The sequence below is a fragment of the Schistocerca nitens genome, chromosome 7, assembly GCF_023898315.1.
Source record: "Schistocerca nitens isolate TAMUIC-IGC-003100 chromosome 7, iqSchNite1.1, whole genome shotgun sequence".
Taxonomy (NCBI): Eukaryota; Metazoa; Arthropoda; class Insecta; order Orthoptera; family Acrididae; genus Schistocerca; species Schistocerca nitens.
In genome coordinates this window covers 166,215,701-166,231,200 of record NC_064620.1, presented here as the reverse complement: position 1 = coordinate 166,231,200, position 15,500 = coordinate 166,215,701, and positions in this window count along the sequence as shown.

Sequence of the window (15,500 nt, the reverse complement as noted above, 5' to 3'; positions counted from 1 at the left end):
ACTCATTATTTTCTTTCGTTAGTTAAAGACAAACTGAGAAGTAATTCCTATAACCGAGTGGCGAAATGTATTACATTGGACATAATAAAAGACATTTAAATCTACATCATACTCCACAAGCCACCGAATGATGTGTGGCGGAGGGTACTTTCGGTACCACTATCTGATCCCTCCAACACTGTTCCACTCGCGAAGAGTTTTATACAATTTTCTTCCGATTGCTGACCAAATTAAGCGTTCTTTTTTTTTAATTTGATTTCTCCACTCCGCGTCTGCCATATTCCACAAAATCTGCTTTTCGGAAACCAGTTCGATAAGTTTCTCATCCTCTGAGGCACAGAAGCCGTCAGCCTACATTTCTGGTCATTGTTTCTATGACAACTCTGTTAAAAATTGTCGGTTGTTGCCTGTGCGCGCGAAAAAACAATGGAGCTGTCGTTTCGCTGCTGCCCAGTTCGGCTACCCCAGCTCCTCCGGCCAAGTACATTACTGGCCTTTAAAATTGCTACACCAAGAAGAAATGCAGATGATAAATGGGTATTCATTGGACAAGTATATTACATTAGAACTGACGTATGATTACATTTTCACGCAATTTGGGTGCATACATCAAATGGTTCAAATGGCTCTGAGCACTATGGGACTTAACAGCTATGGTCATCAGTCCCCTAGAACTTAGAACTACTTAAACCTAACTAACCTAAGGACATCACACAACACCCAGTCATCACGAGGCAGAGAAAATCCCTGACCCTGCCGGGAATCGAATCCGAGAATCCGGGCGCGGGAAGCGAGAACGCTACTGCACGACCACGAGCTGCGGAGGTGCATACATCCTCAGAAATCAGTACCGACAACAACAACCTCTGGCCGTAATAACGGCCTTGATACGCCTGGGCATTGAGTCAAACAAGGCTTGGATGGCGTGTACAGCTACAGCTGCCCATGCTGCTTCAACACGATACCATAGTTCATCAAGAGTAGTGACTGGCGTATTGTGACGAGTCAGTTAGTTGCTCGGCCAGACGTTTTCAGTTGGTGAGAGATCTGGAGAATGTGCTCGTCAGGGCAGCAGTCGAACATTTTCTGTATCCAAAAAGGCCCGTACAGGACCTGCAACATGCGGTCGTGTATTATCCTCCTGAAATGTAGGGTTTCACAGGGATCGAATGAAGGGTAGAGCCACGGGTCGTAACACATCTGAAATGTAACGTCCACTGTTCAAAGTGCCGTCAATGCGAACAAGAGGTGACCGAGACGTGTAACCAATGGCACCCCATACCATCACGCCGGGTGATACGCAAGTATGGCGATGACGAATACACGCTTCCAATGTGCGTTTACCGCGATATCGCCAAACACGGATGCGACCTTCATGATGCTGTAAACAGAACCTGCATTCCATGGTCTCCGAGCTGATAGTACATGCTGCTGCAAACGTCGTCGAACTGTTCGTGCAGATGGTTGTTGTCTTGCAAACGTCCCCATCTGTTGAATGGTTCAAATGGCTCTGAGCACTATGGGACTCAACTTATGAGGTCATTAGTCCCTAGAACTTAGAACTAGTTAAGCCTAACGAACCTAAGGACATCACACACATCCATGCCCGAGGCAGGATTCGAACCTGCGACCGTAGCGGTCACGCGGTTCCAGACTGCAGCGCCAAGAACCGCACGGCCACTTCGGCCGGCCCCATCTGTTGACTCAGGGATCGAGACGTCGCTGCACGATCCGTTACAGCCATGCGGATAAGATGCCTGTCATCTCGACTGCTAGTGATACGAGGCCATTGGGATCCAGCACGGCGTTCCGTATTACCCTCCTGAACCCACCGATTCTGCTAACAGTCATTGGATCTCTACCAACGCGAGCAGCAATGTCGCGATACGATAAACAGCAGTCGCGATAGGCTACAATCCGACCTTTATCAAAGCCGGAAACGTGATGGTACGCATTTCTCCTCCTTACACGAGGCGTCACAACGACATTTCACCAGGCAACGCCAGTCAACTGCTGTTTGTCTACGAGAAGTCGGTTGGCAACTTTCTTCATGTCAGCACGTTGTAGGTGTCGCCACCGGCGCCAACCTTGTGTGAATGCTCTTCAAAGCTAATCATCTGCATATCATAGCATCTTCTTCCTGTCGGTTAAATTTCGCGTCTGTAGCAAGTCATCTTCGTGGTGTAGCAATTTTAATGGCCAGTAGTGTAAATCGCTGCGACGTTAGGGACAGACTCCTCCCGAAGCACGTCAGTGTTTTTCGCAAGCGGAGCACGCTGCGGCACTGCGTAGTCCGCACACTAGGAAAACGGTCTCGTATTTTTGCATTGTGCGAGATGGCAGTGGGGTGTCGCACGCGTTTTACGCAGCACGCTGCGGGAAATTCCCGCAGCTAGGAAAACGCAGCTTCATGGTTTCTGCTAGACTGGTTTAACATAAGAAAAAAACTTCTTAGGATTTTCTGTCAAGTTGATATGTGGCGTTTATGCCATATCGCTGCCCACATTTATTACATTCTTGTTGCTATGTTATAATGCACAGTATAGAAAGATTTTGTTACGGGAGGCTAGTAAACAGGCGGGATCACAGGCCAGACTCATCGAAAGACACGCCAGATGGTCACATAGGGTGAGAACGGCCGGGCTAGCAAGAGCCGGATCTTTCTTGAACGGAGAGAAAGAGAGAGAGTGGGGATTCACCAGTAACGTTGGGCGCCAAATAGCAAATCTCTCGTTATTTATGTTTGCCGATTAAATGTTAATACAAGTTACAGCTGTGACGGTGCTGATGGCGTTACTGAGAACTTCTTAATAACAGTTTCGACATCACTAAATCCATCAAGGGATGATAATTACAATTAAGTTACTGTCCGTGCTTATTGATGGAAAGGATGGACCAATCACATGTTCGCCCTGAGAGGACGGACGCTAAAGTGCTAAGATACTGTAGCTCATTACTAGTTTACTTTCGGTTTTACAAACTGATTCAATTCCGTGTATACAATCGGATCTTATGTATAGGCGGAACAGTTAGTTGATAAATTGCCACGGATGACGTACTTGTGCGATGTTGTGTTAATTCATGTCGGTCTGCGATTGGTTTGCGAGATAGTACCTGGTATACTAGTGTATGAAGTGCAACTCCGCGAAAAGACGGAATTAATTGTTAAATTTCCCTTGTAAAACATATTTTTGCGATCTCGTGTTGATTCTAAGATCGTGGGAAGTATTATGGCGACTTTTACGTGCTCCAGAAACTATGGTAAACATTCAGGTATTTTCTTATGAATATAACTATAGCCAGGCTCTAGAAATCGGTTTACTAAGTTTGCTATTACTGAAACAAGACAAAATAGTTGAAATTCTAACATTTTACTAGTCATATTATGCTTAACATTTAAACCTAGCCATTTTTGACGTTATTATGCGCTCTTTATTGTACAAGCGTTAGAACTCGCAAACGACAGAGAAGAAACCAATTGGGGCAAAATGAATGTAGTATCTGTTCTTTCGAGTTAAGGCTAACCGGCCACTGAACTCCTTCTGTACTGGATGCACACGCATTGCCCGAACTCTTACGGGACTCGGTAAGATTGTCGGCCGCGAGTAATGAGTGTAGTGGGCAGGGGCACTACGAATGTAGTGTGTGGAGCGCGCAAGGGATAAATCCCAGCAGTCACACTTTCCTGTGTGCCCTCGGTGGCTCAGATGGGTAGAGCGCTGCCATGTAAGCAGGAGATCCGGGGTTCGAGTCCCGGTCGGGGCACACATTTTCAAACTCTCCCCGTTGATTTATATCAACGCCTCTCGACAGCGTAGGGTCTTGATTTAATTATCATTTTCATTGGGGCAAAGTCTATTAGATGCGAGGTGAGAAAGTTGACTAAAAATGGTTCAAACGGCTCTGAGCACTATGGGACTTAACATCTGAGGTCATCAGTCCCCTAGAACTTAGAACTATTTAAACCTAACTAACCTAAGGACATCACACGCATCCATTCCCGAGGCAGGATTCGAACCTGCGACCGTAGGAGCAGCGCGGTTCCAGACTGAAGCGCCTTGAATCACTCGGCCACAACGGCTGGCAAATTTGACTCAGTTACAATAAGTAGACTCATCTGTATTTCACACGTAGCATCACTGTGCGTCCCCGTGTACATATTGTGGCAGACGTAGTTAGAAAATCATTCCCCTCTCTGCTTTAACAGCGTTACAGGTAGACAGCATTTTACTTTCGAATTCGTTGAACGCTTCAGGCGTGGCCCTAGTTCGCTAATTTTGGCTTCGTTTAGTTGTTTACTGTGTAAATTTGTAGGGTAGGAGCCTCAGCCTCTCCTTCCTGGCTTCCACCAGCTGCTCCAGAGTCCCACGCGGCCCCCGGCGCCCACGCCGGCGGCGGCGGCGGCATCGCCTTCTGACCTGGGACACTGCAGTGCACGTTGCGTGACGCGCTCCCCCTATCGACCGCATACCCAACGGCGGCCGCTTCAAGTAACTACGCCGTTACCACTTCGAGCCCTGGGCGATGCTTAACTGTAATCACTCTAGCCGTGAAATTCTCTCGCGTGTCAACAGCACGCTACTGTCAGTGACTACATTCGCATAGCTTGGTTTCTAAGCTTTCTTCTTGATTGACTATTCGGAAATACACTGTGATACAAGTCATAGGATAGCGATATGCACACACACAAATGGCGACAGTATTGCTTACACAAGGTATAAAAGGGCAGTACTTTGGCGGAGCTGTTATTTGAACGCAGGTGATCCGTGTGAGAAAGTTTCCGACGTGATTACAGCCACACGAGGAGAATTAACAGACTTTGAACACGGAATGATACACTAATGGCCATTAAAACTGCTACACCAAGAGGAAATTCAGATGATAAACGGGTATTCATTGGACAAACATATTATACTGACATGTCATTGCATTTTCACGCAGTTTGGTTGCACAGATCCTGAGAAATCAGTACCCAGAACAACCACCTCTGGCAGTAATAACGGCCTTGATACGCCTGGGCATTGAGTCAAACAGAGCTTGGCTGGCGTGTACAGGTACAGCTGCCCATGCAGCTTCAACACGATACCACAGTTCATCAAGAGTAGTGACTGGCGTATTGTGACGAGCCAGTTGCTCGGCCACCATTGACCAGACGTTTTCAGTTGGTGAGAGATCTGAAGAATGTGCTGGCCAGGGCAGCAGTCGAACATTTTCTATATCCAGAAAGGCCCGTACAGGACCTGCAACATGAGCTCGTGCATTATCCTGCTGAAATGTAGGGTTTCGCAGGGATCGAATGAAGGGTAGAGCCACGGGTCAAACCACATCTGAAATGTAACGTCCACTGTTCATAGTGTCGTCAATGCGAACAAGAGGTGACCGAGACGTGTAACCAATGACACCCATACCATCACGCCAGATGATACGCTAGCGTGGCGATGACGAATACACGCTTGCTGCAAACGTTGTCGAAGTGTTCGTACAGATGTTTGTTGTCTTGCAAACGTCCTCATTTGTTGACTCAGGGATCGAGACGTAGCTGCACGATCCGTTACAGCCATGCGGATAAGATGCCTGTCATCGCGACTGCTAGTGATACGAGGCCGTTGGGATCCAGCACGGCGTTCCTTATTATCCTCCTGAACCCACCGTTTCCATATTATGCTAACAGTCGTTGTATCTCGACCAACGCGAGCAGCAATGTCGCGAATAATAAATCACGATAGGCTACAATCCGACCTTTATCAAACTCGTAAACGTGACGGTACGCATTTCGCCTCGTTACACCAAGCATGGCAACAACGTTTCACCAGGCAACGCCGGTCGACTGCTGTTTGTGTATGAGAAATCGGTTGGAAACTTTCCTCATGTCAGCACGTTGTAGGTGTCGCCACCGGCACCAACCTTGTGTGAATGCTCTGAAAAGCTATCACAGCATCTTCTTCCTGTCGGTTAAATTTCGCGTCTGTTGCACGTCATCTTCGTGGTGTAGCAATTTTAATGGCCAGTACTGTAGTTGGAGCTAGACACATGGGACATTCCATTTCGGAAATCTTTAGGGAATTCAATTTTCCGAGATCCAAAGTCTCAAGAGTGTACCGCGAATATTAAATTTTAAGCATTAGCTATGACCACGGACAACGCAGTCGCCGACGGCCTTCGTTTCATGACCGAGAGCAAAGGTGTTTGCGTAGAGTTGTTAGAGGCAAAGACAAGCAACACTGCATGAAATAACCTTAGAAATCAATGTGGGACGTACGACGAACGTATCCTTTACGACAGTGCGGCGAAATTTGGCGTTAATGGACTATGGCTGTAGAGGGCCGACACGAGTGCCTTTATTAACAGCACGACATCGCCTGCAGCACCTCTCTTGGACTTGTGACTATATCGGTTGGACCCGAGACTTCTGTAAAACCGTGGGCTGGTCAAATGAGTAGCGATTTCAGTTGGTAAGAGCTGTTGGTAGGGTTTGAGTATGGCGCTGACCCAATGAAGCCATGGACCCAAGTTGTCAACAAGGCACTGTGAAACACAATGGTGTCGGCTGTGCTTACGTCGAACTGACTGGGACCTCTGGTCCAACTGCAACGATCTTTGACTGGAAATGATTATGTTCGGTTACACTGAGATGGTACCCGTGGTATAGGGGTAGCGTCTTTGATTCATAATCAAAAAACGTCTTCGGTCCCGGGTTCGATCCCCGCCACTGCCTAAATTTTGATAAATAATCAGCATTGGCGGCCGAAGACTTCCGGCATAAGAAGTCAGCCTCATTCTGCCAACGGCCTTATCAAAGAGGGCGGAGGAGCGGATAGAGGTTCAGGGCACTCTCTTGTCCTAGGGGTGGGAAATTGGCCCTAAAGGCGGAAGAATCAGCAATGATCAACGACATGAGGATGCATAAGGCAATGGAAACCACTGCACTGAAGACACGTAACGTGTATCCACAGGACATGTGGCCTGTAATTGAAGAAGTGCCATGATGATCTCTTCATTGGCAAAAGATTCCGAAATAGTCCCCCATTCGGATCTCCGGGAGGGGACTGCCAAGGGGGAGGTTACCATGAGAAAAAGATTGAATAATCAACAAAAGGATAACGTTCTACGAGTCGGGGCGTGGAATGTCAGAAACTTGAAGATGGTAGGGAAACTAGGAAATCTGAAAAGGGAAATGCAAAGGCTCAATCTAGATATAGTAGGGGTCAGTGAAGTGAAGTGGAAGGAAGACGATTTCTGGACAGATGAGTATCGGGTAATATCAACAGCAGCCGAAAATGGTATAACAGGTGTAGGATTCGTTATGAATAGGAAGGTAGGGCAGAGGGTGTGTTTCTGTGAACAGTTCAGTGACCGGGTTGTTCTAATCAGAATCGACAGCAGACCAACACCGACAACGATAGTTCAGGTATACATGTCGACGTCGCAAGCTGAAGATGAACAGATAGAGAAAGTGTACGAGGATATTGAAAGGGTAATGCAGTATGTAAAGGGGGACGAAAATCTAATAGTCATGGGAGACTGGAATGCAGTTGTAGGGGAAGGAGTAGAAGAAAAGGTTACAGGAGAATATGGGCTTGGGACAAGGAATGAAAGAGGAGAAAGACTAATTGAGTTCTGTAAAAAGTTTCAGCTGGTAATAGCGAATACCCTGTTCAAGAATCAGAGGAGGAGGAGGTATACTTGGAAAAGGCCCGGAGATACGGGAAGATTTCAATTAGATTACATCATGGTCAGACAGAGATTCCGAAATCAGATACTGGATTGTAAGGCGTACCCAGGAGCAGATATAGACTCAGATCACAATATAGTAGTGATGAAGAGTAGGCTGAAGTTCAAGACATTAGTCAAGAAGAATCAATACGCAAAGAACTGGGATACGGAAGTACTAAGGAATGACGAGATACGTTTCAAGTTCTCTAACGCTATAGATACAGCAATAAGGAATAGCGCAGTAGGCAGTACAGTTGAAGAGGAATGGACATCTCTAAAAAGGGCCATCACAGAAGTTGGGAAGGTTCAAAAATGGTTCAAATGGCTCTGAGCACTATGGGACCTAGCTTCTGTGGTCATCAGTCCCCTAGAACTTAGACCTACTTAAACCTAACTAACCTATGGACATCACACATATCCATGCCCGAGGCAGGATTCGAACCTGCGACCGTAGCAGTCGCGCGGTTCCGGACTGAGCGCCTTAACCGCGAGACCACCGCGGCCGGCAGTTGGGAAGGAAAACATAGGTACAAAGAAGGTAGCTGCGAAGAAACCTTGAGTAACAGAAGAAATACTTCAGTTGATTGATGAAAGGAGGAAGTACAAACATGTTCCGGGAAAATCAGGAATACAGAAATACAAGTCGCTGAGGAATGAAATAAATAGGAAGTGCAGGGAAGCTAAGACGAAATGGCTGCAGGAAAAATGTGAAGACATCGAAAAAGATATGATTGTCGGAAGGACAGGCTCAGCATACAGGAAAGTCAAAACAACCTTTGGTGACATTAAAAGCAACGGTCGTAACATTAAGAGTGCAACGGGAATTCCACTGTTAAATGCAGAGGTGAGAGCAGATAGGTGGAAAGAATACATTGAAAGCCTCTATGAGGGTGAAGATTTGTCTGATGTGATAGAAGAAGAAACAGGAGTCGATTTAGAAGAGATAGGGGATCCAGTATTAGAATCGGAATTTAAAAGAGCTTTGGAGGACTTACGGTCAAATAAGGCAAAAGGGATAGATAATATTCCATCAGAATTTCTAAAATCATTGGGGGAAGTGGCAACAAAACGACTATTCACGTTGGTGTGTAGAATATATGAGTCTGGCGACATACCATCTGACTTTCAGAATGGCTTTAGGAAAAGTAAAGGGACGAGAGAGGCAATTCTGACGTTACGGCTAATAATGGAAGCAAGGCTAAAGAAAAATCAAGACACGTTCATAGGATTTGTCGACCTGGAAAAAGCGTTCGACAATATAAAATGGTGCAAGCTGTTCGAGATTCTGAAAAAAGTAGGGGTAAGCTATAGGGAGAGACGGGTCATATACTGTATGTACAACAACCAAGATTGAATAATAAGAGTGGACGATCAAGAACGAAGTGCTCGTATTAAGAAGGGTGTAAGACAAGGCTGTAGCCTTTCGCCCCTACTCTTCAATCTATACATCGAGGTAGCAATGATGGATATAAAAGAAAGTTTCAGGAGTTGAATTAAAATACAAGGTGAAAGGATATCAATGATACGATTCGCTGATGACATTGCTATCCTGAGTGAAAGTGAAGAAGAATTAAATGATCTGCTGAATGGAATGAACAGTTTAATGAGTACACAGTCCGGTTGGAGAGTAAATCGGAGAGAGACGAAGGTAATGAGAAGTAGTAGAAATGAGAACAGCGAGAAACTTAACATCAGGATTGATGGTCACGAAGTGAATCAAGTTAAGGAATTCTGCTACCTAGGAAGTAAAATAACCAATGACGGACGGAGCAAGGAGGACATCAAAAGCAGACTTGCTATGGCTGCTCTCCGCATTAAATACTGCGTCATTGTGTATGAGTATATACGCTTGTGTCTATGGATACGGTGAAAGTAACTCACGGTCATTCCTCTGAAGACAGCGTAATGTTTCTTCGTCCGCTGCACTACACAATGAATTCTGACCGTCCGTTTTACCGCTAGCGTACAGTGCCCGTGCACTAATATCAAATACCGGCCTTAATTTGAGGAAGAAATTTCTGAGGATGTACGTCTGGAGTACAGCATTGTATAGTAGTGAAACATGGACTGTGGGAAAACCGGAACAGAAGAGAATCGAAGCATTTGAGATGTGGTGCTATAGACGAATGTTGAAAATTGGGTGGACTGATAAGGTAAGGAATCAGGAGGTTCTTCGCAGAATCGGAGAGGAAAGGAATATGTGGAAAACACTGATAAGGAGAAGGGACAGGATGATAGGACATCTGCTAAGACATGAGGGAATGACTTCCATGGTACTAGAGGGAGCTGTAGAGGGCAAAAACTGTAGAGGAAGACAGAGATTGGAATACGTCAAGCAAATAATTGAAGACTTAGGTTGCAAGTGCTAGCATAGGAAAGGAATTCGTGGCGGGCCGCATCAAACCAGTCAGTAGACTGATAAAAAAAAAAACAGTGAGACAATTTATTTGTAGCCATTCATGGATTTCATGTTTCCAAACAAGGATGGACTTTGTATGGATGACAATGCTCCATGTCACCGAGCCACTATTGTTCACGAGGCCGGAGTGGCCGTGCGGTTCTGGGCGCTACAGTCTGGAGCCGAGCGACCGCTACGGTCGCAGGTTCGAATCCTGCCTCGGGCATGGATGTGTGTGATGTCCTTAGGTTAATTAGGTTTAATTAGTTCTGAGATGACCTCAAAAGTTAAGTCGCATAGTGCTCAGAGCCAGCCAGCCATTGTTCACGACTGGTTTGATGAACATTCCGGACAGTTCGAGGGAATGATTTTGCCACCCAGATCGCCCGTCATGGAACCACCGAACCTTTGTGGGACACAATTGAGAGATCAGTTTGTGGGCAGAATCCTGCACCGGCAATACTTTCGCAGCTATGGACGGCAGCATGACTCGGTATTTCTGCATGCGACTTCCATCGCCTCTTGAGTCCATGTCACGTCGAGCTGCTGCCCAGTGCTGGGCAATAGGAGATCCGACACGATATTAGGAGGTGTGTCGTGACTTTTGTCACCTCAGTGTATCACGGCTGATACAACACCTGCTCAACGGTTAGCATAAATCTCATCCAGGAAACGGATGTATTAAAAGTTAAAACCATAATCCTATCAGGAAACGTCTTGACAAAACTAGATATTTACATCTGATGTAAGTTCCATGCGACTTTTCGCGGATGATGCTGTAGTATACAGAGAAGTTGCAGCATTAGAAAATTGCAGCGAAATGCAGGAAGATCTGCAGCGGATAGGCACTTGGTGCAGGGAGTGGCAACTTATCCTTAACATAGACAAATGTAACGTATTGCGAATACATAGAAAGAAGGATCATTTATTGTATGATTATATGATAGTGGAACAAACACTGGTAGCAGTTACTTCTGTAAAATATCTGGGAGTATGCGTACGGAACGATTTGAAGTGGAATGATCATATAAAATTATTTGTTGGTAAGGCGGGTGCCAGGTTGAGATTCATTGGGAGAGTCCTTAGAAAATGTAGTGCATCAACAAAAGAGGTGGCTTACAAATCACTCGTTCGACCTATACTTGAGTATTGCTCATTAGTGTGGGACCCGTACCAGGTCGGGTTGACGGAGGAGATAGAGAAGATCCAAAGAAGAGCGGCGCGTTTCGTCACAGGGTTATTTGGTAAGAGTGATAGCGTTACGGAGATGTTTAGCAAACTCAAGTGGCAGACTCTGCAAGAGAGGGGCTCTGCATCGCGGTGTAGCTTGCTCGCCAGGTTTCGAGAGGGTGCGTTTCTGGATGAGGTATCGAATATATTGCTTCCCCCTACTTATACCTCCAAAGGAGATGACGATTGTAAAATTAGAGAGGTTGGAGCGGGCCCGGAGGTTTTCCGGCAGTCGTTCCTCCCGCGAACCATACGCGACTGGAACAGGAAAGGGAGGTAATGACAGTGGCACGTAAAGTGCCCTCCGCCACGCACCGTTTGGTGGCTTGCGGAGTATAAATGTAGATGTAGATGCAGAAATATTTAACATTCACTGTCGATGTGTTTCGGCCTGTAAGCCATTTAATGCGCTGAAACCTACCACAGGTTGCGTATTTTTTGGTGTGAACAGTTGCGCTGTCCACCCTCAGATATTCACTGGCATAGTGGCAAACACGTTGTATTAACGATGGTGTCGACAAATACTTTACCCTTCTTAATAGCTGCCACAAGGCCAATGAATATTTGGGGATGCTCGTATCATCAGATAATACGTAACCTGTGCGAGCTTATCGGCACATTAATTATAATGTCATTACGTCTCCTGCAGTCGATCCCTACGTTTCCTAAGTTTTAAGTCAATGTGAAGTGCTACATGCTTATCCGAAAACCTCTAGGTGAAACCAGTATGTTGTATACCGTCCGGTTAAAAGCATCGGGTCACCCTTATGTAATGCTGTAATGAGGAATTGACCACAAAGACACAGAGCGTACAGAAGCACTAAGATCAGAATGGGTCGGCTGGGAGAGCTCAATGACTTCGAACACAGGCTAGCCATTCATTGTCACATGAGTAACTGATCCGTCAGGGACATTTCAACTCTTGCATAGCCGTCCAGGTTTTATTTGAATAGTTATTTTCTTCAGGTTACCTTCCACTCAGAAAGCTGTTGCACGCAGTGACTGTTATTGACTTGTAAATTATAGATTTCAGCGATCAGTTGTTCTTTTTAAATTTCATTGTGCAGAACTAGATTTCAGCTAGAAGCTAGCCATTCTCAATGCACTATTATTTTCACTAAATGCAAGTAATGCCTGTTGGCAGGGCTTCATGCACAGGTCATGAAAAGTATTTTTTGTAAAGGATACAGCTCTATACCAAGTGATCAATGTATGTTCCATACTTTATTACATACTATTATATGCAGCCATATCGCCAACAATTTTACATTACATATCAATAACGATTTGCAAGTCTATTTTGGATGAGGAGACTGAATATAATATGAACGTTAGTTCGTCTGTTTTAATTGATGTTCTTAAAGCTCAAACTATGTTTCGAGGAGGTCGTTTTGATTGTACTTTTTCTGTTACTGACAATCCTCTGGGTCAATGTTGATTAACTGTGGCTCTAATACGTATTGATACTACTATGAAGAGTCTTGCTACGTGATACCTCCTCGTCATGTTCTTGGTTATCGGATTTTTATGATCACTTTGTCTCAAGTTCGTGGTGTTGGAGAAACTTCAACAAATTTTTTTATTGATAAAGCATTGTATGTTAGAATTCGTCGGTCCTGTAAACTTGATCACGATGATAATATTTGTATCTTTGTGCGTGTAAGGGTGTTGATATGAAATGTAAAATTGTTGGCGATATGACTCTATATAATAGTATGAACTGTGGATGAAGCCCGACCAACAGGCATTACATGCATTGAGCGAAAATAATAGTGCATTGACAATGGCTAGTTTCTAGCCGAAATCTAGATCTGCACAATAAAATTTAAAAAATTCAAAAATGGTTCAAATGGCTCTGAGCACTATGGGACTTTACATCTGAGGTCATCAGTCCCCTAGAACTCAGAACTACTTAAACCTAAGTAACCTAAAGACATCACCCACATCCATGCCCGAGGCCGGATTCGAACCTGCCACCATAGCAGTCGCACGGCTCCGGACTGAGCGCCTAGAACCGCTCGGCCACCACGGCCGGCATAAAATTTAAAAAGGACGACTGATCGCTGCAATCATTAATTTACAAGTAATCATTTTCTGCTTTTTTCGGTGTAGTAAACTGACATACGGCCGGGGGAGCGGTGTGCTGACCACATGTCTCTCCATATGAGCATCCAGTGACGCCTGTGGGCTGAGGATGACACGGCGGCCGGTCGGCACCGTTGGGTCTTCCAAGGTCTGTTCTGAATCGATTTCAAACATTTTGATGTGATTACAACAGAGACATGTGATGAATTTCTGATTTATTTCATTTTCTCCTCACCTTAGTCAACCATCATATTGCTTCCTCCTACGTAGATCTCCCGAAAAGGCCGTGAATGTAAAAATCAGAGAGGATCGAGCACACATGGTGGGTTACCAGCAGTCGTTCTTACTGCTAAATATTCGCTAGTGAAACGGGAAAATGGGGAAATAGAAGTGGTACGCAAAGTACCCTCCGCCACACACCAGACACGAAAGCGAGTTAATACTGCATCGTCAACCAGTTCTGAGCTATGTTGAATGTTTCAAGTCTCTAGCAGTCTCTAGCTCATCGACAAGTTAGTTTGGAACCAATTGCAAAATTTCTACCGAACAGACAAACTATACCTAATAAAACCGTATTACTAAAGGAAAGCTACGAAGTGTAAGAGTTAACAATGCCTACCGCAAAGGCGCTCAAAGCCATCCGTCGATGATCGAGACCCAACAGTCCGTCACTTTGTGATATAATGTTGCAGCATACCAATCCAAAATTTTTACTGGCAAGCCGAAGGTTCTGGTCCATTCCCTCTTCCCCCATCCAAATGGTTCAAATGCCTCTAAGCACTATGGGATTTAACATCTGAGGTCATCAGTCCCCTAGACATAGAACTACTTAAACCTAACTAACCTAAGAACATCACATACATCATGCCCGAGGCAGGATTCGAACCTGCGACCTTAGCAGTCACACGGTTCCGGACTGAAGCACCTAGGATCGCTCGGCCACAGCGGCCGGCCTCCATCCAAAGCACAATAACTTTTGCCACCCCTCACGTTACGTTTACCTTTTTTTCGCAACCGTTAACACGCCCGCATGGAAAGAATGCGTGTTGTAAGTGAAAATCTGCAGCCGATGACAAAAAATGTATCCACCTGCCAGACAACTCTTTGTTTGACAAGAGGTTTTTAATAATGAAAACATCGATTGAATGAATGAGAATCGTTTCCAAAAGTGATATAAATGAGGTTGTTCTCACAAAACTTCCATAATACAGATTGAATCTGCAAAGGTAGTGGTTCTCTTCTTCGATAAGGAAACAATTCAACTATTGCTTGCAGTGGTTTATGAATGCCGGAGAAGCAAACTTGGCAGGAGTATTTTTAAATGAAGTTTTCTGCACGAATCTTTCCACCTTATAACACAAAAAATAAACAATGTCGACACTAAAAAGAGAGAATAACTTCCAGTTCAAGCCACGTCTTTGAGCCCAAAGAAAGCAGATTCCTGTTCGTGGCGTGACGTCCGATCCGCACGGACGGAGTCGGACGTTCCCATAATTCTCCGCAGGAACCGTGGCCTGCGGGACTGTGTTCGAAGCCGGTCGGCGGCCGTCACGAGCGGAACGTGAAGCCGCCCATTAGCGGTCGTTCGGTAGATCGATCTTCGGCATCGATACTGGCAGTCACTAGAATAGCAGACGGGGCCGACGAGCTCACACACCTAGCAAGACAAGCTGTTCCTCGCACTAGTACCAAACAGTTTACAACAAATTGTTTGATATTCTGGGTAATGTGCATCTAAGATTTTTTCCAGTTGCGAACAAATCACTGTAGATTCAGTTACCACTTATATACACTACCGGCTATTAAAATTGCTACACCACGAAAATGGCGTGCTACAGACGCGAAATTTAACCGACAGGAAGAAGATGCTGTGATATGCAAATTATTAGCTTTTCAGAGCATTCACACAAAGTTGGCGCCGGTGGCGACACCTAAAACGTGCTGACAAGAGGAAAGTTCCAACCGATTTCTCATGCACAAACAGCAGTTGACCGGCGTTGTCTGGTGAAACGTTGTAGTGATGCCTCGTGTAAGGAGGAGAAATGCGTACCATCACGTTTCCGACTTTTATAAA